The sequence below is a fragment of the Dryobates pubescens genome, chromosome 9 (assembly GCF_014839835.1).
Source record: "Dryobates pubescens isolate bDryPub1 chromosome 9, bDryPub1.pri, whole genome shotgun sequence".
NCBI classification, from domain to species: Eukaryota; Metazoa; Chordata; class Aves; order Piciformes; family Picidae; genus Dryobates; species Dryobates pubescens.
In genome coordinates, this window is record NC_071620.1 from 30,720,164 (window position 1) to 30,745,640 (window position 25,477).

Below are 25,477 nucleotides of genomic sequence, written 5' to 3' on the forward strand. Positions count from 1 at the left end.
TGTATCTGGATGGTCTTCTAGTTTAATTGTTGTGTAAAATGTGATTGGGTCAGTGAAATGATGAATACAGACTAAAGGCATAATATGACTTGGGTTTGAATTTTATCTGTCAGAGTTTCAAAAGGCTTTCAAAATAACCATAGATTGTGTCATTCCTGAAAGGAGTTTGGAGAAGCATGATGACTGTGCTGTGGAAACACAGTTACAGCAGGCTCCCTCTTGGATCATGATTAAGGATTTCTTCTGAAGTTTTAACTAGTAAGCATAGGTCTATTTCAATAGGGTTTTTTCCCACATGTGTCATAGATTCTTAGGCTGACAGGTTGGGAGGTGGCACTCAAAGTGATCTACCCTTACTTACAACCACGACACAGAACAAGTGTTGGTGTTTTATTTGGACATGATAAAAATGTAGGGGCTGTACGGGACATACAGTAAGTTCAGGAGAGAATGATGAGAGATGTAGCATTTAAAAAAGAAAACAATGGTGTTACATAACATTTTTTACCTTCATATTCCAAATACTAACCAGATATGTTTTCAGTGGTTGTGGGAGAATTCCTGACAGGCAGAAGAGCAGGTGATTTTAAATCACAGAAAACAGCAGTGCTGGTGGAGGAAAGAGCCATGGAGCAGCTTTTGATAATTGAATTTTCAGGTAGCATGCCAGCCTTGTTTGGAGCTGAACTGGTTGGTGAAATTAGTAGGGAAAGAGAGGTAGATAAACATACAGGATGATCCAAAAGTCCTACCTATATTACTTCCTGTTTTGAGGTAAAACTAAAACTTCCCTTCTCCCCCCACCATTGGACAGTATAATGGACACTCCTTGCAGTTTCTTCAGAAACAGGAAACTTTCACCTCAGTGATGCGTTGTCTTAAAAGGGCAGAAGATTGGCATTTGAAAAAGGGGTTTCAGCAATAAACTGTAACTAAAAAGCAAACCTTTTTAAAGTAACAGAAGTTTTCAGGCCTCAGAGTTACTGCAGAGCAATACATCAGGATTTTGCCACTTCCTTCTTGGCTGGAGTGCTGGTCTCCAGCACCTAAAATGAGTTGTTATCCTTGCTAATGCTCACACTGGCAACTGGAGACACCAGAGCATTGGCTCTGAACAGATGTGCGTAGCCTGAGCATGTGTTGCAGTTTGTGACAGCAGCTTGCCACAAAGGTTAAAGAAAAGGGAAACTTCACTAAATGTCAGGAACAGCTCAGGAGCACAAGAGACTGAAATTATGAAGTCCAGGCTGGCTATATGGAAAACCTCTTTTTCCCATGTGTGCAGCCAAGAAGGGGCACGGAGCTGTTGTGTAGTCTTTGAGCAAGATGTGGCACTTGAAGTACTCCTGATATTCCTTCCAACCTGAATTTTCCTATGATCCCAGATGTGGGTATCTCAAGTTTATAGATGTTGTTCAAAACTCCTCAAAAATACAAAAAGGCCCCAAACAAACAAACAACAGCAAAACAAACATGACAAAACCAAACCAGCCAAAACCCCCAAACATGGGAAAGTTCTTACTTAATACTCCTTTGAAAATGAGAAGGGCTGGTGTGGTAAACACAAACATTAGTACAACGACCTTCATGTATTGTATAACCAAAGGAAGTTAAATTGTTGTCTCAGCAAGAGACCAGGGAAAACAGTAAATATTTGGATCAAAATTAGGCTCTGCACTTGCATTGATTAGAACTTCACAAATCAGTCAGAATGAGCAAATGTCATGCAGAAGTAACCTTGGTCAAGTGAAATGATTAAGGGGAAAAAGATATTAAACCAAGAAAAACCCTTGCTAAAAAGATATGGCAGTCTGACAGAAAATAAGCAGCTGGTAGCAGATTGAAATGAGAGCAACTACATGGAAGAAAAAAACTGAAATGAACTATTTTAGTTTCATTTCAGTGCAAGAGCTCAATCACAAGGTCTGGGTTGGACTTGAGGCAACTTGTACACTTGTATTACAAAAGGTACTTAAGCACCCTATAATCTGATACCTGTAATATTTTTTTTTAATGATACATGGAATTTGTTCACTTGATTGAACTTGAGGAGCTGCTTTTAAGTCAAATGGGCAAAGGACATCATTATATCTGATGTCAGAATGGGATCCCATCCACAGAGGAGAGTGTGGACATGGGAGTACAGACAGTGGTTCCCAGAGTTCCCCAGCACCAATGGATCTGTACTGAACATATCCCCACCCCTACCAAAAGTTCCTAAGCTGTTAAGTGAAATGGAAAAGGTTTGCAAATGACAAAATATTTTGATTCACTTGGCAATGTCAAACTTAATTTTGACATTTCCGATGCATTTGTATGAAACTGAACCATTTTGTGATTTTTTTTTTTTTGGTGTGGAATTCTCATTTTCTTTCTGGATACAAATAAACACCAAAATCTCTGAATTATCCATGGGCTGAAAAATCTGTAAGCTGTAGCCATTCTAGGTGCTGAATGGGTTTTAATGATTCACAGAACTTCCCAAGATATGTTGGATGTTTTTGCTCACTCACTTGTACCTTGAATGTGGTGAAATGGTTGAACTTCTCTAATCTTGACCTGACCTGCAACAACTCTGTCTAACACCAGTATCTTTTGCTTACTTTCCTCTGTATAAGCATATTTGATCTTGCTTAGTAAGAGCTGTGGATCTGAGTTTGTGGTCGTTTGAGGCTGTGCCTTTAAGAACAAACACTGCTGGAACACACTGGCTAATGTTTTTGGTACTAGAACCAAAACATTCTGATATTCTAAACGAATTTCATTGGTTGATAAACAAAAATTCAGCTTTAGATTGTGAAGCGGTTGGAAAATTTTTTCCTCAGTTCAGTTCGGTTTGGGAGTTGGGGGAGTTTGGTGTTTCAGCCTGTTCTCCCTGCCTGCTTCTTCTGCGAACTGCTGGACTTGGCCTTCAGATAAGCAAACACTAATCCTGCATGGGCTTTTGAAGCTTGCTAACAACTCTTTTCCTTAGTAACTTGCCTTTCTCTCTCTCTAACCCCTTTTTGGGGAAAAAGGGAGGTAAGGGGGGGAGAGAGGGGGTTCCAAAGAGGGGATCCCTCCCTGAGGGAGGGATTTTTGTTGTGTTATTTGTCTTTGCTGTGTATTTCTGTGTATATATTGTAAATACCTGTATATATTGTGTTATATATAACCTGCTTTCCATATATGCTTGTAAATATATAGCTTTTGCTCTTCGACTGAGTTAGCTGTGGTTTCTTACTCTGTGGAGGAGGGAGAGCTAAGCCCTCTCTCAACCTACCACAGAGTTGTTCATTAAAAGCAGTTTTTAGGGTAGAGATTTATGTAACAATAAGAGTAATGCAGTGCAAAGCTGTGACTGGGATTTCTGAGCTGTCAGTTGGCAGTTTGGTGCCCTAGGTGATAATCCATTGTAAAGAATGGTCTTCTTCCAGCTACCAAAAATACAGCAGTTTATTGACTGCACAGAAGCACAATCGATTCACCATGTGCATTTGGATACATATCTGAAGCCCAATATAAAAGTTATCCACTCTTCACTTTTCTTGATTTCAGTCCCTTTCCTAAGGTGATTCGTTCTCCTGCTATCAGACCAGGCCTACTCTGAGGGCAAGGAAGGAATCCTGGATGAAATGATCATGTCTAATTAACATTTTTCTACCTATTAGAATTTGCCCTCTTTGTTATTAAAGTTGCATGCAGTGTACTTGCTAAAATGTATCAGGAACACATCCCATTAGACACCTGGCCAGTAGTTTCTATAATTCTCACTGCATATGAGTCAAGTGTGTATCCAGATTAGGTTTCCTTAGCAAAAATAACAGCACTTCCTTGGAAGTCACCATCTGTTACCAGCAAGTTGGTATGCAACATCAGTGAACTCTGAAAAGTGAAGACAGGGATCTTGCTGTGAATAATGACAAGCCTAGACATGATCAATAACCATGTTCAAAAAAGACAGTGCTCTGCTAAATTAATTTCTTCATCTCTGTTTAGTTTGAAACCATGATGTGCATCCATGAACAGATGAGATTTTGAATTTCATGCTGCATACAGTAGTTGCATCTGATCTTTGGAATGGATCTTGGAAAAATAATAGAGAACGGGAAAATTATTCAAAAGGCTTAATATTTTTATTCCCTTTATCTCTTGCAGTGTTACAATTTAGATTGTCCAATGTCTTCTGATAGACGCTCTGAAGGAAATACTTAGTTACTTGCCTCTGAATTTCTACAGCACATCAAAGGCCTGCAGAAAATTCAAGCCACTCTGGATCTGGATCTTACTTCCATTGGTGAATGTCATAAGCAATAGTTTAAAGTTGATCTATTGCTTTGCAAGTGTAAAAGTAAAGTGCAGGATCAGAATGAGAGCCAGACAAAAGCTTTGATAACCATTTCTGTCATTGTGGAAGGGTTTCTTACATTTTTAACATGTTCTTGAAATGTATATGTAAAGTTTAATGAGAAAAAAATGACCTTATGGCAGAAGGAGATTGAAAATAAATCCTGGGAGATTAACACAAAAAAATATTTTGGAACTTTTGCAGATTGGAGAAAAATATAACCAGCTCTTATTTGTTTTATTTTCAAAATAGCTCTAAGATGGGGATGAGCTATGGCTGTGTCAATGAGATTATGCTCAGAGTAATGGTTTGAAAGACAGTGAACTGTGTAGAATATTTTTTTTAAGACCTACTAATGGAAGAAGTCCCAAAGACAAGGAATACTTGACCAAAGGCAGCCTAATATGCAAAAAAATCAATGGTCTGATGACACTCATCTATCATCTTTAACATGTGTGTGTGATAATCAATGGTCCTCCATCTCCTTCCTGTAGGTCGATTGATCTTTAAATTTTGTAGGCTTGCTACTGTACTACGCTACTAATACCCACAGAAACTTCTTTCTTTTTTAATAACAGGAAAAAATAATCTAAAATGTGTGTGAACTGCTTCTTCAAAGACTAAAGGGAATAACTTCTTGAGGTGTGAAGCCAGCTTGCAACCACATCTTCATTGCATTTTGAGGCCACGTTTCAATGATGTTACCTGGAATTATTTTATACTCAGTTAAATAGAAACATCAAGTTTAGGTTTATGAAGCTGAACAAATAAACTTTGTGTGAGGGCATGAAGACCAACACTGTCAGATGAGACTGGAGTAGTCTTGAACTTGCAGTGAGATCCATACCTTACCAGAGAAGAAACACTATCTACAATTTGTCTGAAATGGGAGAAAGAGCAACGTTAAATGCATGTGCCTCTGAACATTTAACTTGGCAACAAAAATGAGCATCCTCTGGGTAATGCTAGAACTCCATCTTGATCAGATGGACCTAATCAAATATCCTTCAAGACAGACCTTCAGCTAGGTGGAATAAATGGCCACCTGACAGTTAATAAGATGTATTGACAAGAATAGAACAAGAATTGTCCTTGGAGTATTGCACAGTGTGCAAAGTACTTGGAGAAAGTTAGTAATTTGCCTATAGCATACACTAAGCCTTAATTGAAAAGACTTTCCACCTGGAAAAAGGCAGAAAAAACTTAGCTAAATTATCATCTTATATAAGGTAAACAATGCCTCCTACTTTTGTCTGTTTGCTTTTGGTGTTAGATATGAAATGCATGCAAAGCCGTATTATTAACAGGAAACCTCAAATTTAGATAACTAATTAACCATCATTAATAGCAGTCTCATTTAAATTATTTTCTCTTTGGTATAACTCTGTCTCTTGTGGTATCCCATGGTTTTGTGAGTATGAGGTTTTTCCTGTTGAGTTCCAGCTTTGTAAATACTAAATGCAGAATGAAGATGGGTGGAATAGGATATGCTACATGGGTTTATAAAAAAAGGGTGAAATTAATTAGTTTACATATGCCCACTATACCTACAATAATATATTACTAAAGCTGGTGAGGCGTTTGGAGCACAGGCCTTGTGAAGAGAGGCTGAGGGAGCTAGGGTTGCTCAGCCTGGAAAAGAGGAGGCTCAGGGGAGACCTTATTGCTCTCTACAGCTACCTGAAGGGAGGTTGTAGACAGGTGGGGGATGGTGAGTTCTCCCAAGCAACCAGCATCAGAACAAGAGGACACAGTCTCAAACTGTGCCAGGAGAGGTTTAGGCTGGATGTTACAAAGAAATTCTTCATAGAGAGAGTGATTGCCCATTGGAATGGGCTGCCCAGGAAGGTGGTGGAGTCGCCATCACTGGAGATGTTTAGGAGACTTGATGGGGTGCTTGGTGCCATGGTTTAGTTGATTAGATGGTGTTGGATGATGGGTTGGACTTGATGATCTTGAAAGTCTCTTTCAACCTGGTTTATTCTATTCTATTCTAAGATTTCCAATATATATTAATTTTTATTTGTAGAAGTTTGGTTCTTCAAGAGGACCCTTAAAGCACTGTATCCAAGGCAAATTAAGTACTGCTGTCTGAAATACGTTGCCCAAATTACTCAACCAAACTGGAACAACCAAAAAAAAAAAAATGAAAAAAACATATTGAAAATGTATGGAGAGTTATTTCTTGAAGAATTGTTTTTTTTTTTTCAGAGGATCTCTGGCTCTTGAGAAAGAAAGTGCTGGATCTCCACTGAAGATATTCGGCCGTGTCGTTAGTACCTAAACTCGGATGTGTCCCAGAACGATCATTGTGATTGCAAAATGTAGACAGGAGGCTGATGTTATTCATCTGGCAAAATTTTATCACTTTCTGAAATAAACTCCTCACATAGCTGAAAAGTAAGCTAATGTATAACTAAAAAAACCCACCTTGTATCTTGGCTAGTATCTCATAGGAAGAATAGCAAAACAAAGAACCCAAATGTTCCAGGTCTTGGTTTTGTTCCATACTAGTTTTCACAGAAGACAAGTGTCACTATGCAACTGCCATTCAAGTGAAGTGGAGTCTGCATTTTGTTTTGACTCTGAAGTGTCGATGTGCTGATTAGTTTTCTGATACAGCTCGGTTGTCAACATTTAAAACATTTCTTGGAAGAGGAAAAATAATTTTGAACAGAAGGCATTCTGTTATACCTATATTTATACATATTTCCCTACACTCTCAAAACCCAGTTTTAAAGCAGCTTATTGTAAAAGCTGTCACCATCACCTTGGAAACTGGTCCACTGACAGCATATATCAGTCAGTCGTCTCACAAGTATATATCTTCCTTTTCCCTTTCCCTTTTCTTTTTCTTATTGATTTTTTTTCTTTTTTTCTTATTTTTTTTTTCTAATGCATGTTTGAATAGTTTGATGCTTTCCAGGAAAAAAGAAAAACATCATGAACATTTTAGAGGGTGGTATCTCATATCAAAGAGAATAACTGACAGATTTATTTATTTTTTTTCATTGCAAGTGATCATAAACTTATAACTGGGGTGCATGCATGGAAGGGAGAAGTTCCAGTCTGTACTCCACAAGTTGCTTCTGTTTCATGTGAAACCATCTTTGGTGGTTAATGTTATCTACATGATACCTACTTGTTAAGGCGCTTTTCTAGTCTCCATTCTGCTGTAGGAGGGTAGAGCATCTTCTTTCTATGATAGCTGGTAGCTTTAACATGCTTCTGGCTGAGATACAGATATGAACTCCTTTATGCTGAGGAGTAGAGTGAAAAATGGCTCTTCTGCAGTTTTGAAAAGTGATCTATTTACGTAAAAGGGTTTGGGATCTGGACTTTAATCAATCATACTTGTGAATACAAAGCCTAATCTCACATGGGACCTACAAATATGGATTGCAGGTTTTTTAGAATAGACTAAACCAGGTTGGAAGAGACCTTCAAGATCATCACATCCAACCCATCATCCAACACCATCTAATCAACTAAACCATGGCACCAAGCACCCCATCAAGTCTCCTCCTAAACACCTCCAGTGATGGCAACTCCACCACCTCCCCAGGCAGCACATTCCAATGTCCAATCACTTTCTCTATGAAGAATTTCTTCTTAACATCCAGTCTAAACCTCCCCTGGCACAGCTTGAGATTGTGTCCTCTTGTTCTGGTGCTGGTTGCCTGGGAGAAGAGACCATCCCCCACTTGTCTACAACCTCCCTTCAGGTAGTTGTAGAGAGCAATAAGGTCCCCCCTGAGCCTCCTCTTCTCCAGGCCAAGCAACCCCAGCTCCCTCAGCTTGTGCTCCAAATCCCTCCCCTGCTTTGTTGCCCTTCTCTGGACACGTTCCAGCAAGTCAATATCTTTCCTAACATCTTTCCTTTTTTGCCTCTGGATTAAAAAAAATGACAATGTTTCCCTATGTTAGAAGTGTGGCCAGAAGGAAAATACATAAAGATAGCATCTTTCTTCACAAAGTAACCAAATATTCTGTGTGGAAATAACACTGAATGAATGTGGGTCTATCTTGAGTTAAGTACATGTTCTGAATATTTTTCCAGGGGTATTATCAACATATGTTGTTACTAATTTCATTATTGCTTGTTATAAGTAGCATCTAAAATGTCTTACAGAAAGAGGAATACTGGAAAGGAAAGAAATTTTTATCTTTTAAAAATTTGATTATGCAGTGCTTTTTTGCATGATCAGATTTGTTTTCCCTATGAAGTCAACTAATTTGTCCTTTTGTGCTTGTCTTTTACAAAGCAACAGGGCACTGATGAGTACTTTAAAATGTGATTTTAAACCCAGAGAAATTAGTGATAGGATACAGCAGCAGGTAAGAACTTTAGAATAGAATAGAATAGAATAGAATAAACCAGGTTGGAAGAGACCTTCAAGATCATCATGTCCAACCTATCATCCAACACTACCCAATCAACTAAACCATGCAACCAAGCATCCTGTCAAGCCTCGCCCTGAACACCCCCAGTGACGGCGACCCTACCACCTCCTCAGGCAGCCCATTCCAGTGGGCAATCACTCTCTCTGTGTAAAACTTCCTCCTAACCTCCAGCCTAAAACTTGCACAACTGCTTTTAAATCTTTGTTTTATATAAGTCTTGTTTGCAACTTACTGGCACATATGGGCAGATCCTTAGCCAAAGCACCCCTCTGTGTACTGTGGGGGCCTTGAGGACTCACTGTCTTCATTTCCTATACAGTTTATACAGCTCCTTGCAAAGAAGATTGCACCTACATCTGAGTACTTACATGGCTCCAAACATTGTCTCTCTCAAGCCATTGGACCCAATCTACTCCTAGAGTAGACTGAGGCCTCCCTCCTGCCAGGTGATTCTGGTGGCTTTCTTAGCAATCTCTTGCTGATAAGGTGAGCTACAAAAGTGTGGGTGAATTTAGGCAATTTCCTTGCACTTCAGTATAGAGATCTCCTCTGAAATGAGGTTGTTGTCACGTTCCTTCTCTGTAGGTCAGGAGCTCTGTGAGACAAGATTCTCCTCTTAAAATCAGGAATCCAAAATCATGTCCCTGTAGGACCCCCTGCAATTCAGTGATAGTGCAACATTGAACAAGGGTCTTCCAGTCATCCCTACTGAGGTGACAAGAATTCTCCTAGAGCAGCACAAGGGAAGGAGCTAGTACTTGCTGGGTGGAAGAAAAAGATGCAAATGTCCTGCTCAGTCCTCTCAAGAGTTGCAGAAGTTAGAAACCAAATCCTTCAATGCCTCAGCGAGCCATGTAACAGAACAGGAATTAGCAGATAGCAAGCTTCCTCCACTTTCAAAGCAGACAGTCCCTTCAAACACAGTACTTCTTTAAGAACTTTACTAAGTCTGCACGTGAGCTCAATCTGCCCATAGAAGAATTTCCATTTGTGCAGATGGTATAATTTGGCAGATTGCTCTGATGTTGGCAGCATCACAGGGGTCATATTTGTGCACAGATGGACTGTTCTTCATCTGTTTCTTTATTGTAATAGACCCAAATAGGTTTTCCCACAATAATACTTAAGTACATTACAACTCCTCTTATTCCCCATCAGACAACTTATTTTGTGAAAGCACCAATTTTTTTTCTCTCTCTCTCTCCTCTTTCTTCACATATTAAGTCCTCTTTTATCTTTACCTTTGTTTTGGGAATGCAGGGTGAGGTCTAAGTAGAGTTAGTGGAACTTTTCTTGAGCCATAAAATCTGGTGGCATAGAAGTCATCACCCAAATGATATTTAGAGCGTTTCTGTGAGTTCAGGGAGTTCCTGGGTATAGATAATGGGTTTGCAGCAAGTATTTTCCTCACATTGCACATGTTAATCACAGCTCCCTCATAAACCAAGAACATGTGGAGCTGACATGTGAAGGGACATTTGGAAGGATTGGAATGGCTGGGGAAGCAATAATTCAAAACTGGAGATTTTGAATCCAGAGCAATGATCCAAGCTCTAAAGGTAATGACCAGAAGTTGTTATTGTTTGACAGCTGTTTGGAGAATTATGTTAAATGTGCTTATTATTTAGTGTGAGATATTTGTAATTTTTTGAAGCAGCTATTGTCACACTCGCTTGCAAATTCAGTTTGGCAGCAATGAACTGAGCAGGTATTTTCAGAAGCTGCCCTGCCAGACTTGCTTTATGGCATGGCAAAAGGACATTTTGGAAAATTTGCACTGCTTCTGCTTTGCTTTACACAAGCACTTGCTTTGTTAATGGAAATCTTTATCCCTGCATGCTTTACATTTTATCAATGATAAACCTGTCTTCTTGTGATGAAACTAAAACTTTTTCAGTCTCCAGGTTGACAGCAACTTTGGTTTTTCATTCTCACTTGCTAATCTAATCAATGTAGCCTAAACTTCTCAACTCGGATGTCACAGCTAATGCAAATATTTTGGTATGGGTATTGTTTGCTGTATATAGATGTGAGAGAAGCTTAGGCTGTGTGTAAATGAGGTTAAAATAGCTAGGGAGCTTAGACAGTGAATTTCTTGACATTTATATGCCCAGACTACTAAATGTAGTATCTTGGTAATGTAACTTTTCTGGATATATGAGACAGCACATAAAGTACCATTTTTCAACTAATCCCACCCACCTAATAACTAACCCATAGCACCAAGCACCCTATCAAGTCTCCTCCTGAACACCTCCAATGATGGTGACTCCACCACCTTCCCAGGCAGCCCTTTCCAATGGGCAATCACTCTCTCTGTGTAGAACTTCTTCCTAACATCCAGCCTAAACCTCCTCTGGCGCAGCCTGAGACTGTGTCCTCTTGTTCTGGTGCTGGCTGCCTGGGAGAAGAGACCAACATCTACCTATCTACAACCTCCCTTCAGGTAGTTGTAGAGAGCAATAAGGTCACCCCTGAGTCTCCTCCTCTCCAGGCTAAGCAACCCCAGCTCCCTCAGCCTCTCCTCATAGGGCTTGTGTTCCAAACCCCTCACCAGCTTCATTGCCCTACTCTGGACACGTTCCAGCAGGTCAACATCCTTCCTAAACTGATTGGCTGCTCTTAATGTATATATTGCTGAGAAGGCAATTCCAAGAAGAACTGCTCCTAAATGAAAAACACTCCTGCTTATTTAGTGATGTATTTTTAACCTCTCAACAGCCTAGTGAACAGAAGGTATGAACTGGGTACTGGATGAAACATTTTGGATCAAATTAGGAAGAAAGTAAGAGTAAAATTCCAGAATCAATTGCTAAGTAACTTCTTGGCCAAACTTTGTAAAAGGATAAAATTGCTGACTGCAGCTAAGTAAAGGTTACCTGGAAAACATGTAAACCCCCCCCCCCCAAAAAATCCCCAAACTTTCATTTCAAATCCATCTGGTAAGTCTTTATAATCCTTCCTTAATTATGTACTTGTTAAAGCATTTCTGGCTACTCTGACACTTTAGGAATTTTCCTGTGCATAGATTTCTTGCCCAAGGCTATGGAAAGTTATACATGCTGCTATATATGCTTGAATACAGCTGGTTTCTGATTTAGGCTATTTTGTTTTTTTTCATCACACTTACTGGACATATCCACATGAATAGCTACACTAAATTTTGCCATCTTTTTTTTTAGTAGTTTTTACTACTATGACTAGTTTTTACTACTTTATTTATTTATTTATTTATTTACTACTTAGTAGTAAAGAAGGCCAATGGCATCCTGGCATGCATCAAGAATAGTGTGGCCAGCAGGAGCAGGGAAGTCATTGTGCCCCTGTACTCCACACTGGTTAGGCCACACCTGGAGTACTGTGTCCAGTTCTGGGCCCCTCAGTTTAAGAAGGACATTGAGACACTTGAATGTGTCCAGAGAAGGGCAACAAGGCTGGTGAGAGACCTTGAGCACAAGCCCTACGAGGAGAGGCTGAGGAAGCTGGGGTTGTTTAGCCTGGAGAAGAGGATGCTCAGGGGAGACCTTATTGCTCTCTACAACTACCTGAAGGGTGGTTGTAGCCAGGAGGGCGTTGGTCTCTTCTTCCATGCAACCAGCACCAGAACGAGAGGACACAGTCTCAAACTGCACCAGGGGAAGTTTAGCCTCCAGGTGAGGAGAAAGTTCTTTACAGAGAGGGTTGTTAGCCATTGAAATGGGCTGCCCAGGGAGATGGTGGAGTCACCATCCCTGGAGGTATCAAGAGGGGATTGGACATGGCACTTGGTGCCATGGTTTAGTCATGAGGTCTGTGGTGACAGGTTGGACTTGATGATATTTGAGGTCTCTTCCAACCTTGGTGATTCTGTGATTCTATGATTTTTTTAGTCAGAACTTTCAAAAGCAGTTTAAATCACAGTGTTTTGTAACAGAACTGCAGCTACAGGGAGCCAAATATTGTGGAGAATAAGAGATGAAATTTGTAATGTAGTTCTGAAGCTTGTTATCATGTGATGACATAGTGCTAGAGAGATCCAGACTGAAAGTTAAAATGCATTTTGTGCTGGAGGTTTTAGTTTGTGGTTAAGCATTGGGATAGGCTGCCCAGTGAGGTGGTGTAGTCACCATCCCTGGAGGTGTTAAAAACAACATCAGGACAAGGTTTAATGAGCATGATGGTGTTGGGTTAACAGTTGAACTTAATGATCTTAGGGGCCTTTTCCAATCTTTATGGTTCTATGATTCCATCTTCCAGTTTTGAAGGAAAACCAGGATATTTCCTTTGATGACTCTACACTTCAAAAAATATTTGAATAGTACAATATTTGGGGTGAGTCTAGAGTGAATAATAAGACATTGAAGGCCTAATTGTAACCACAGAAGTACAGCAGATATGTGCAAGCTGGTGGAGAGCTGGTTCAACCCCAGCTTGAAGCTAAACTCCACACAGCCGCTTGCCCACTCCCTCCTTGGTGGGATGGGAGCAAGAACCAGAAAAGTGAGAAAACTCATGCATTGAGATATAGACAATGTAACAGGTAGAGCAAAAGCTGAGCACACAAGTAAGGCAGAACAAGGAATTTGATCACCACTTCCCATTAGCAGGATGGTATTCAGCCATCTCCAGGAAAGCAGGGCTCCATCACACGCAGTGGTTACTTGGGAAGAAAAACACCAGAAATCCGAATGTACCCCCTTCCTTCTTCCCTCATATTTATATTGCTGAGCATGACATCATAACATGGGTCATCCTCTGGGTCAGCTGGGGCTAGCTATGTCATCCCACCTTATGCACCCCCAGCCTACTTATTGATGGAGTGGTGTGAGGAGCAGAAAAGGCCTCATCTCTGTGTAAGCACTGCTCAGCAATACTGGAAACATCTGTGTGTTATCAATGCTGCTTTCAGCAGAAATCCAAAACACATAGCTCCATACAAGCTACTACGGAGAAAACTAACTCTATCGCGGACTAACCCAACACAGCTGGAAAACCTGGGGCTGTCTGCCTTCAGCTGCATGCACGTCATCATTGTCAGGTGTCAAGGTTCTCTAAACAATGGAAAAGAAATGTGGCTGACATTAAAAAAAAAAATAAAAAAAGTAAAAAAAAATAAATAGTAGTGAGACAAATAATCCATCTGTGCACAGAGAGAGGTACCCAGAGCCACAACAGTGGCTGAATTTATTGTGTCCATTGGGTCACCAGCTTCTCAGTTCATGCATATGAGCCTGGACAGTGTGTTCAGCAAGCAACCTACGAGTCATAATTTGTGTGATCTGGTAGAGTTGGATTCTCAGACTGCACTACAAGCTGTCTGTGGCCATCTATGCACCTTCCACATGGGACTAGTACAGCCTGGGTTCTGAGTGCTCATTCAAACCCCAAGAGTACTGAAAAGACCCATACATGACCCTTGAGCATCTCAGCTTGACTACAAAGTCCTTCCACATTCTCTTAACACTAGCTGCTCATTAAAAGAGCTCCTTCTTCTTTGGACAGGGGAGGTAAGAAACATGGTATCTGTATCTACAGCAACCTTGTAGCTCCAAGCAGCAGCTACAAGAGTAGAGGAAGCAGCAAAGACAAGAGGGAAGAATCAGTGTTGAAGAAAGCCTACCACCATGGCCTGTGGTAGTTCCCAGGCAGGCATTCTTGAATTGGCTGTGAGCTGCTTTTGGACATCCTTGGCACCATGGCTGTGCACAACTGTAAGGTTGGCCTGGCCTGGGTAGCATCTCACTGGGCAGTGGTTGCTTTGAGGACAGTGGAGGAGGTCTCGATGTTTTGGAGCTGGAACAAAGCTTGTAGAGCAGCTAATGTGGCAACTGTTTGTTTGCAGCTTCTCATCCATTCCGTCACTATGGCACTTAGGGAGTGATGTATGGGCTTGAAAATGCACTGAAAGAGAAATTTCTTGCTTTGTAGTGACAGTATGAGACAGCAAAGCCAGTCTGAATGAGCAGAAATTCTCATTTTGAATACTGCTGTCTTTGTAGACATAGCTTTCAGTATGCAGGTGCCTGATGCAACATGCAGCAACTGTGCTCTAGAGATTCCCCAAGGGATTGCAAAAGGGGCTCGGGCAGGCACCCTGCCCCAGGGAGTGTCAAGGTGCCTGAATTCACATAGAAGCAGTCAATCCTGTCCTTAACTTTTGCCAATATGAGTTATTTTGTGAAAGTCCTTAAAATATAATATGAGCAAAAATAGAAACTGACTTTATACCCACTAAGGTAAAGCCAGGTTGAAGCAGACAAGAAGTAATCCAGTGGCTCTTAGGCTGCAAAAGTCTGAGATGTTCTGATAGGGACCCAAGACAAAGATTTTAGTCCATTGTGGATATTTATGGCTTGGAAAGGGGGAAGAAGGAGGGGAAAAATTGAATTACAAAGGCAACTAGCATCATAATAGTGAGATTTGTCAGAATTTCCATTGTCACAGTCTGTTTACAGGTTGCAAATATTCCCTCAGGGATGAGACTTAAAATTCAAGGTCATACACAGGAAATTATATTTATCTTTGTTAAATTAAAACATTGGTTCAGCAGCTTTACAAAAATGATAATCACAAGAAAACCTTCTGGAGCATGAGAATTTCAGGTACTTATTTCTTCTTCTTCTTCCTCCCTCCCCCTGACCTCCCCACCTCCTTTTTTTCCCCTTTTCCCCAATCTACATTTTCTTTCTGCCTAATCAACATGACATATGCTGAATATTTTAAAGCCTTGACTTGTTACTCTGACATTAGCAGTAAAGATATATTGGAAAGCAATGTACTGAAAGACTTTCACCTCTGAACACACCTTTCCTTGATGACATTTTCTGTTATTTTGCTTGCCAAGCTCTGTAGTGTTCAGCGTTCCTTCTTTACATTTATAAGAAGATTTTATTCTAAATAAGTCTGATCTCTATGCAAATGGAGTAATTATTTGGACCATATTAACATTTCTTTCCCTACACAATAATAAATATATCTTTAAAATTCTGCATTTCCAAAGGTGCTGCTGCAATTAAGATGCACTTAAAGATTCCCAATTTGCATGCAAATTATCGGGGTGAAGGAGAATTTGAGGATATGTAAAATAATATGTAATTTTCAATTACATATATATATATATATACACCTGTTGTTATTACAAAGTTTTTCCAATGTTTTTTTTTACTTCTGATATTATGTTGTTATTCTTCATGTGATTTAGAATATAATTTCTTGTTTAGATTAGTAAGGAGCAGAGAATTTTACAGTCTTCACTATCTTTTCCCCTGTAATACCAAGTTAAGTGTGAAAGAATTCATGTGTATGGGGCCAGTCAAATTGCCTGTGAATAATTTTCTTTTAAATAACATTCTGGCAAAGAGCTCTTCATTTCCCAGAGTATGTTAGCTGGTGTTTGCTAGAGCTGATTGAATACTGTCCATTTACTGTATTGACACGTTTTGATGGTATGACTGAATACATTATTCAATTAATCATCTCTGTAATATTAGACCAGCTCTAGATTTTGCTCAGAGTAATAAGCCTGATGTGAAATCACGTATCTGGGAGCTATTTGTTGGATAAAACTTTTCCTCTCACTTACTCTGATAAGAATAATAGACATTTTGTTGTTGTCCAAAACATTGTTTGGGATTTTTTTTTCCCCTTCCAATGTGTGTTGAAAAAAAAAAAGCTCCTATTTTTTTTTTTTCTTATGGCTCTCTAAAATCTTCTGGGTAAATTCCAGAGTTTTCTTCTTTGAACTGAGAGTAGAGACTCTGTCTGACTCAGCTCTTCATCCTCAGTGAATAACACCATGTACCGGTATAGAATACATAGAATACATAGAATAAACCAGGTTGGAAGAGACCTTCAAGATCATCGCGTCCAACCCATCAACCAATCCAACTCCGCCCAAGCAACTAACCCACAGCACCAAGTACCCCGTCAAGTCTTCTCCTGAAAACCTCCAGTGATGGTGACTCCACCACCTCGTCCTGCTGTAAAGCAGCCCAATGGAGAAAGACCTTAGAGACTTAATGGACAGCAATTCAAGGGACAGCAATGTGGCCAGGAGGGTAGACAGCATCATGGGCTGCATTAAGAACAGTAAGTCCAGCTGGCCTAGGGAGGTTCTCCTCCCACTCTTCTCCACCCTGGTGAAACCACACCTGGAATACTGTGTCCACTTTTGGGCTCCCCACTTCAGGAGAGACAGGGATCTGCTGGTGAGAGCCCAATGGACAGCTATGAGGATAATTGAGGGACTTGAACATCTCTCCTATGATGAGAGAACTGAGAGAACTGGGGCTGTTTATTCTTAAAAAGAAAAGTCTGAGAGGGGATCTTATTAATGCCTATAAATATCTGAGGGATGGGTGTCAAGATGATGGTGGCAGCCTCTTTTCAGTGGTGCCCCATGATAGGACAAGGAACAGTGGGTATAAGCTAGAACACAAGAGGTTCCACCTCAACATGAAGGGACACTTCTTCACGGTGAGGGTAATGGAGCACTGGATCAGGCTGCACAGAGAGGTAGTGTATTCTCCTTCTCTAAGGACTTTCGAAATCCACCTGGATGCATTCCTCTGCAGCATGCCCTAGGTGATCCTGCTTTGGTGGGGGTGTTGGACTCGAAGATCTCTGGAGGTCCTTTTCAGCCCCTAACATTCTGTGATTCATTGGAAGTATGTCCATTAATTTCATGCATTTTCTTACCTATTGACTGAAGAGCACCTGCAAAGTCTGACCAAATTGTATATGTAATTGTGTGTTTTCCTCCAAAATGTGTGAAAACCTGAAGAGAGTTATGGCTTAAATTAACCATAGTCTTCTTTCTTTCTTAACTACCTGCTTTCTCAATGTCCATTACATTCACGTCACAGCAGAGCAGGCTGCTTGCACAGCGTGGTGAAGGACTACTTTGCCTACCCTGACTATTGTCCACAGAAAAATGCTGCAGTCCTGAGGGATGAGGTGGCTATGCCACTGCAAGCATTTCAGCAACATGCAATTTTTCATAAGAAGGCAGTGTATTTTGCCTCATCCATCAGGATTTCTTGAGTAAATTGTCATTGGTAGCTTATTGTGAAAGGAGATGTTTACACACAGAAGACAGAGTATCCTGCCGGAAGCTGATAAATTAGGGCCATGAATCAGAGGGCCATCAAGATCCTAGACACAACTTATCACGGTGGTGATTAAGAATGATGCAACGGGTCACTTTCAAAGGCAAAGACTAGACCTAAACCAGCATGTGTGGTCCAAATGGTATGTCACACAAGTCTGTTTGGGGAGGGGAGGTGGGTCATTTTTCACCATACTGTCCAGAAATGGCATTAGGAAAAGAGCATGGTAAAGGACTGCAAGTAAAGGGGAATTTGAAGAGTCTGGAGAAATATGTTAAAATATTTTATGTAGGCAATTCTGCTGTCACCCTTCAATGTGTCATGAAGAAACTCTCTACAGCACACTTTAAAGTTATAGATGCTGCATAGCCAATACTGGATTTGAATAAGGCCTTTTACCTCTTTCATGGTTTAGAGGTGCCACCTTTCCAATGGTTCATTGGTAACTGTTGCCTACAAGACCTCTTTAGGCTGTGGAGCCATGGTATCTTCTGCCACAGCAGCTGGCTGATTTTTGCCGAGACCTTACTTCCTCAGCAGCAGCTGTAGGTGAGAAAAATTAAAAAGCCTTTAACACTGGGGGTGTTGTTGTTTTAACAATTCACTGTTTATAGCTATAAATGCTTTTGACTTGGTATGTTTATGTTCACTCTAGTGAACGTGACTGCTCTTCTACCCAAGCTATCACTAAAACATGATATATATTTCATAGATTTTATACAATACTTAGTTTAACATTAACTCAAATTTGAGTTGCAAGCCCTACATGATAGTTACATCCCTGACATATTTGCCAGCAAGGTGACTTCTACTTGAGGTGGAGAGGACATGGTATTCAAACAGCCAGGTGCAGGCATCCAATTAATATGCCTTATTTAGGAGGTTAATTGTCTCTGTGCTCCTTAAAGGGCAGTTTTGTGCCTTCAATTAAGCTTCTGCTCTGGATTACTATCCAGAGACTATGTCTCAATAGTGTTTGCCTATAGAGACTAGATGACTAGCAACACTGTGGTCTGGATTCTTGAATTAAGGAACGATTGTCCTCCTTTCATGACAGCTGTAAGAATCCCTCATAGTGCAAAGGCAAGGGTACCAGACTTTGTGTGAACTAAGCTAAAACTTTATAAATATGAAAGCCACAGTCCAAAGACATCAACTGATCAAGTATTACCAGAATTTTGAATGGAAAGATGAGAAAAAGTTAAGATACCTTCTTGTTCTTTCATAGGCAAATACTTATAGGGGCTTCACCTTGAAATGTCTGCTATTCTTGCTGTTAGGATCTAACATATAAATTAAAATGGTCACCATGGAAGACTGAGGATATATGTAAATAAATTATGAAAGAGCAGGCAAAATTTGTTTCAGAACTGCATGACAGACAAATAGTGTGATGGAATAAAGGTCAATTTGTTGCATCAGACTTTCTTTCAAGTCAAAATCAATTTAAAGCAAAACCAAAGAAATCAGAGAAAAGCCACAGTAATATTTTTGACACCCCACCATACCAAAACACCATAAAGTATTATCTGATCTTCCATATCATGGAAAATACTTAGTGAGTCTATTTGGATAATTTGGTAATATTTAATGTTTCAGATTAGTGGACTGTAATGAGGAAAATCAATGTATTTTAATTAAAACCAATTCATGCTAGGTCCATATTTCATAATTTCAAGGCATTACTCTACAAAAGTAATTAAAATTTCTAGGCATCTCTTAGCGAGCTCTGGATTTATGTGTTTTCGCTTTGTGGATATAGTTTTTCTCAACTTTTCTTCTTCTTTCTGTATTAATTCCATCTTTGGCTTTTTGAGTGAACATCATAGAAAGAGCTCTCAACAAAGACATACAATGTAAAGACTTACATTGTAAAGAGAACACAGTCTCAAACTGCTCTCTACAACTACCTGAAGGGAAGTTGTAGACAGGCAGGGGCTGGTCTCTTCTCCCAGGCAACCAGCATCAGAACAAGAGGACACAGTCCCAAGCTGCACCAGGGGAGGTTCAGACTGGATGTTAGGAAGAAATTCTTCACAGAGAGAGTGATTACCCATTGAAATGTGCTGCCCAGGGAGGTGGTGGAGTCACCATCACTGGAGGTGTTTAGGAGGAGACTTGATAGGGTGCTTGGTTGCATGGTTTAGTTGATTAGGTGGTGTTGGATGATAAGTAGGACACGATGATCTTGAAGGTCTCTTCCAACCTGGTCTATTCTATTCTATTCTATTCTATTCTATTCTATTCTATTCTATTCTATTCTATTCTATTCTATTCCTAAGGATTAGACTACTTGAACTGGTCCCGGACTATTCCTTACCACTGCAGAAGATTGGCTTATTCCTGAGATGTATTTCATTTATTGCGGCTTTTAGGTTTTTAACATAATGATAGCTCCTGGGAGGCAGAATAGTACTATTTTTTTTGTCCTTTTTTTTGGTAATATTTTTATAATTTATTTGTTGCTTGTTTGTGGTGGTTTGGCCTGACTGGGGGCCAAATGCCCACCAAAGCTGCTCTATCACTGCCATGTTTAGATGGACAAGAGAGAGGGGAAAATATAACAGAAGGCCTGTAATAAGATAGAAGTGATTGAATAATGCTAAGCACAAGGAAAGACCATGCAGAAGCAAATCCAAAGAGAGATGTTATTCTCTGCTTCCCATCAGCAGATGATCTTTGGTACAGCTGTTTCCTCTCCCAAGATCTTGCCCAACCCTCAGCGTACTGTTGGGGCAGGGAAATGTTGGGAAAAGCACAGTGTGGGTACTCCTTCAGCAGCAGCCAGAACACTGGTGTGTCATCAACACTCAGATGCTCTGAGGAGAGTTAACTCCAGCTCAGCCAAACACAATATGTTCTGTTATTCTTTGGGTATGTGTGAAGTGGATGCCTTGTGAGCTTTCTTGAGCTTAATGTTTATTATGTGGTGGCAAAGAGTTGAATATTGCAATGGGGTGGTTCTTTCTAGAATCCCTTTCTGGGATTCTGAAAGGCTATGCATGTATTATGTATATGTATGCAATATATATCCTTTGATACTGAGGAATGACAAAAATCCCCTGTAGGATGTCAATAGGTATAGAAATCCTTGAAGAGGAAATGTGGTTCCACAAAGGATATGTAACCAGCTTATAAAGAATTTTTATATAATATTTTTAAGGGAAAACTTTAGCAAACTAAAAATGGGCAGTTTTGGGACACTTGCCAATTTTATAGTGAAAGTTGTTCCTGTGGCTTCATTGTTCAGGGTAGTCTCTAGCAAACTTTCCAGTTTAATTACCTTCTCACTTATCTCATTATTTACACTCACATAATGCTAACAAACACCCTCTGTGCCTCCCGTGGTCATATTTTACTCAGTTATGGTCAAACCCAGAACAGGACTGAAGTCCCTGACCCAAACAGGTTACAGTCCAATTATAGACAATAATAAATGTGTTTACTTCTGCATCTCCATCTGCTACACACGGAGAAATTAAAGCAATCAGTGCCATAGGCAGTTGCTGGAGGCTGCCAGAATTTTTTTTGGTAGGTTTTAGCGCAAAGCAAGAATTTGTATTTGCCCTGAAAATAGAAAGGTCAGCTGCTCTGCACCCTCAACCATTCAAAGAAAAAAAAAAAAAAAGAAAAAAGTTGCTGCAACACAAGAACTATAAGAAATGAGTATTGGAAACAAAACCACTACTATGTTCTGCCTACTTTCAGGAAAAGAAACCTCATAGTAAGCATATTCATATTATCTTGTAGTGTTTTCCCAATTGCCTCTGCCCACTGTTGTCTCTTACTATTTGTATTTACCCTTCTGCATGCCTTGTGCTCATAGGTAAACCCACTGCTGCCAGCAACACTCTGCAGGTACCATGGGAGATGGAGAATCACATTGGGAAGAGAAAGACTCTTTTGCAGAGAAATGAAGATGAAGAGGGTGAAGGTCAAATTTTCCATCAGCTTTAATCATTCATTTTGAAACCTTGCCCAAGGAAATGAGGAAATCTTCTTGAATCCTTTGCTGACCTTTCTTTTGCAGTGGAGCTGAGATGGGTTGGAAAGGAAAAAAACCCTACTGCACTTAGCATAAACTCCCAAATAATACCTAAGACTGTTCTCTAGCAGAAAGGAAGAGCAAAGAACAGTTGAATTTGACACTGATCACCAAAAGCTCCAGTAACTAGAAGGTAAGTAGGTCTTGTCCAGCATGTGAGCATGGACTTTGGCCTTTACCCCTACTATAAGTGTAAGGCATGGAGTCATCTCATAAGCTGCTAATAAGCAGTTAGAAGACAGTTAGTGAGGTGCTATTCTATAGCTCGTTACAGGAGACTTCAACCCTCTTTGTGTGCATCTCTTCTCTCTTTGTACTTTGTTGCTTATACTGCATCAGTGCTTGGATGTCGGTGGGTATAGGTGGTGAGGGTTATAATAAGATTTGAGTAAACATCTTTAAAGGTGATAATCTGAGTTTCTTTTATTTCTTTTCCCCTCATTGACCTAATGTCTACTTGGGCTGGTGTCTCTTAACACTGCTAGCCTGACTTGCCTCATACTTCTGAAGCATCTTAGCTGAGAATTTCAAGCTTCCCTCCACTGCAGCATCTTCTTGCTGTGGTTTTGCCCACTCTGTGTGATTTTGAAATGTCTGCCTTCAACAGTCACAAAATGCAAATAAATAACACACTTGAAAGTGTGCCTGAGTAGCTGTGCCTTGAAGTGTTTAATATTCTTCAGCCTGCTTCTGAAAGGCAACCCAGTCAAAATGTATCAAAACGAAACACAGTGCTGGCAAGATTAAACACCAGCGGATTTGCAGATGCAATAAAACCGCTACATTGTGTTTAATCTATGTGTAATTGGGAATAGATAAGGCTGGAACTGAATGACTGCATAGAATCTACCTCAGAAGGGAGAGGAGAGGCTCTGTAACCTCTGGTTTGGCATGCAGTTGCTGGAGGGTGGGTGTGTGCTGGTTTATTGTAAGACACATCAGAAGGTTTGCATGATGTTGATGAGCTACATGTACAGTAAAGGGCTTGGCTAATCAAGCACTTGAAGTGTAAACAGGTTGTTTTTCTCCTTTGGCTATGGGAGGTACAGTTCTAACTGGGCTTAGTGTCAAGAAGAGTTGCTGATGTTTTCAGGCTGTGCCCTTATCTGTTCATTCTGTCTACAATACAGTAAAAATGAACTGTGAGGATAAAATAACTATTACTATATTGCTCTATCCTTTTCCCATCATGTCTTTTTTTTTTTTTTCCATTTAGAAAATCTCTTGAACGATCCAAACTCCTCCCTTCCCACTTCAAAAATCATAGCACCTTGGCCAGTCAGTATCTGTGTTGGATTTAACTCCATTCCCTGCTAAATGCTTGGCAAAGGAGAGTGATGTTTGTCTCCCTTTCAACCTCCTTCACAAACCTGGCAGTGTGTGGGGTTTGGACTTTGCCTTTATGGAGTGCATGAGCATATAACATCTGATCTCTTTTGAAATACATGAGAAGATGTACACAGAACTTTTAAACAAGAAGTGTTTTCTTCATTCCATGGGATGCAATTTCTCTTATGTAGTTTCTCCCTCTTAAGAGTATCTAATTCTCTGTCTTCATAATTCCCATTTTTCAGTCATTCCTCTTCATTGATTCTCTCTAATGCATCACTGCTCTTGCTAATGTATCACTGCTGCTTTTGTAGCTCTTAGTGTAATTTTGTTTCTTAAAAAGCTTCCTCTGCTGAGCTTTCAGCCTCTATCCCTGTTGTCTGACTCCTGTGCTCATCCTGTGTGTTCCTCTGTCATCCCAAATATCCGCTCCCTCTTCTGTCTACACGTTTTCTCTTCTGTCATTACCCACACAGTTACCACCAGCACACAGCAACTTAAGACAGGCATTAAATGCATGTAAAGCCAATCTTTTCCACTTATACTTAATAGACCCAGTAGGCTTGTAAGGATATTCTTAGGCAGTAATGGAAAGATTTAACAGATCCTTTAATATGTTTAGCTGAAATCCAGACAGTCCAGCCTAATTTCCAACCATTACAGAAACAGAGGATCAAAGAGCCAACATTTATCACACAGGTCTTTGTTTTCCTCACTTGATGTATTTCCTTTGATTCAATTAGCACTTATTTGAGGATCAGATATTGCTACGATTTTACGTAGCTCTACAGTATACAACTGGAGTTAAGAGACTTGTACTGACTAGCTGGTAGAGCTGCGGTCAGGCTTGCTTTCCACCTCCTGGCCACAGTCAGTTGCCCTGACTGAGTGAAGAAGCAGAGCAATTTTTTAGTAGTTTGATGCTACATTCACTTTTGTGTGATGTTGGTCTCTAGAAAACACATTCCTAGGTGTAAATGAGTTGACTGACTAAAAAAAATGTTTCTGACAACCCCTACTCCGCTGCTGCTGAGGTGTGTAGGTACTTTTGGCTTATTTCATGTTGTTTCACAGAGACATCCCTGAAGCATAGCATTGTGTATCTCTGAATGCAATGATTTATTTCAGTCTGGACCAGGACTAAGCACTTCACTGTCCTCACACTGAGGCTCATTAGAGGTGTGAAGGCAAAAAAATTTCTCTCCCTGTGTCTTTTTGGATGTGAGTATGTCAGTCAAGTATGTGTTCTCCGAGAGTGCTCAAAATGCAGTCACAGGACTGAACTGCTTGGAAATGTACTCAGGGCCACCACTTGACTTCAAACTGTAGATGGTAGCAGTACAGCTTTTGGGCCCTTGTTTTAATTCTGTAGAAGCCAAGCTGGTGGGAAAATTTCAGGATGTTGACACTGGATGGATTCTCCCCTGACCTCCCCAGCACATCTGACTCTCAAACTGGGCAGCTGTGTTGTAAGAGTTGTGCAATATATTTTATTATAATATACATTTTATACTATATAAATTATATGTGTATATATATACACACACACTATCAAAATTATATTTTTTAGACAGCTTTTTGGATCAAACTATAAGACCAAGTTTATTTAAAACTACACAGTTTTCATATTGTCTATGTATTTAATGACATTTTGAGTATGAGAACTGTGTAATCATTTTGCAAATTGGTTGGTCTTTGTAACAATTACAAAATGTTACCCAAAGCCTCTGATTATAGCATTTAACGCTTTTTGCTTTATTATTTTAATTATTTCACAATGGTATCATTTGGATATTTTCATTTGAGTGATGTTGGCTCTGTGTTTTTTTGTTTGTTTGTTTGTTTGTGGTTGTTTTTTACCACAGAACTCAAATGAGAAGCTTAATAAATGAATATGGGGTTTAAATTATTACACTGTTTTCTTGCCTCAGTGTTACTAACACACACACTGTTTAGTCTGAATGTCTTCCTCAATTTTGTTTTAAAACTGTTAGTATTATGTACATCTCTTACTGAGTGTCCATGATGATGATCAGCTGCTGGTAGTTACATGTGCATTGTGAGAGACTGGGATGCTAGGCTAACTAAAAAATGAAAAGAAAGTTTTGAGCCGAGAACAGTTTAGCAAAAAGTAATTGCAAATGCAAAGACTCAACTTTCTATATCAAACTTTCTGTCCCTAATGCCTGTACCCTGGGGTATAGGCATAGCTATTTCTGCCTAGCTTGGTGAAGGGCAATGGAAGCTCGGTACTGAGATCCTTGGTTTGACTGTTGCTATGGTCAT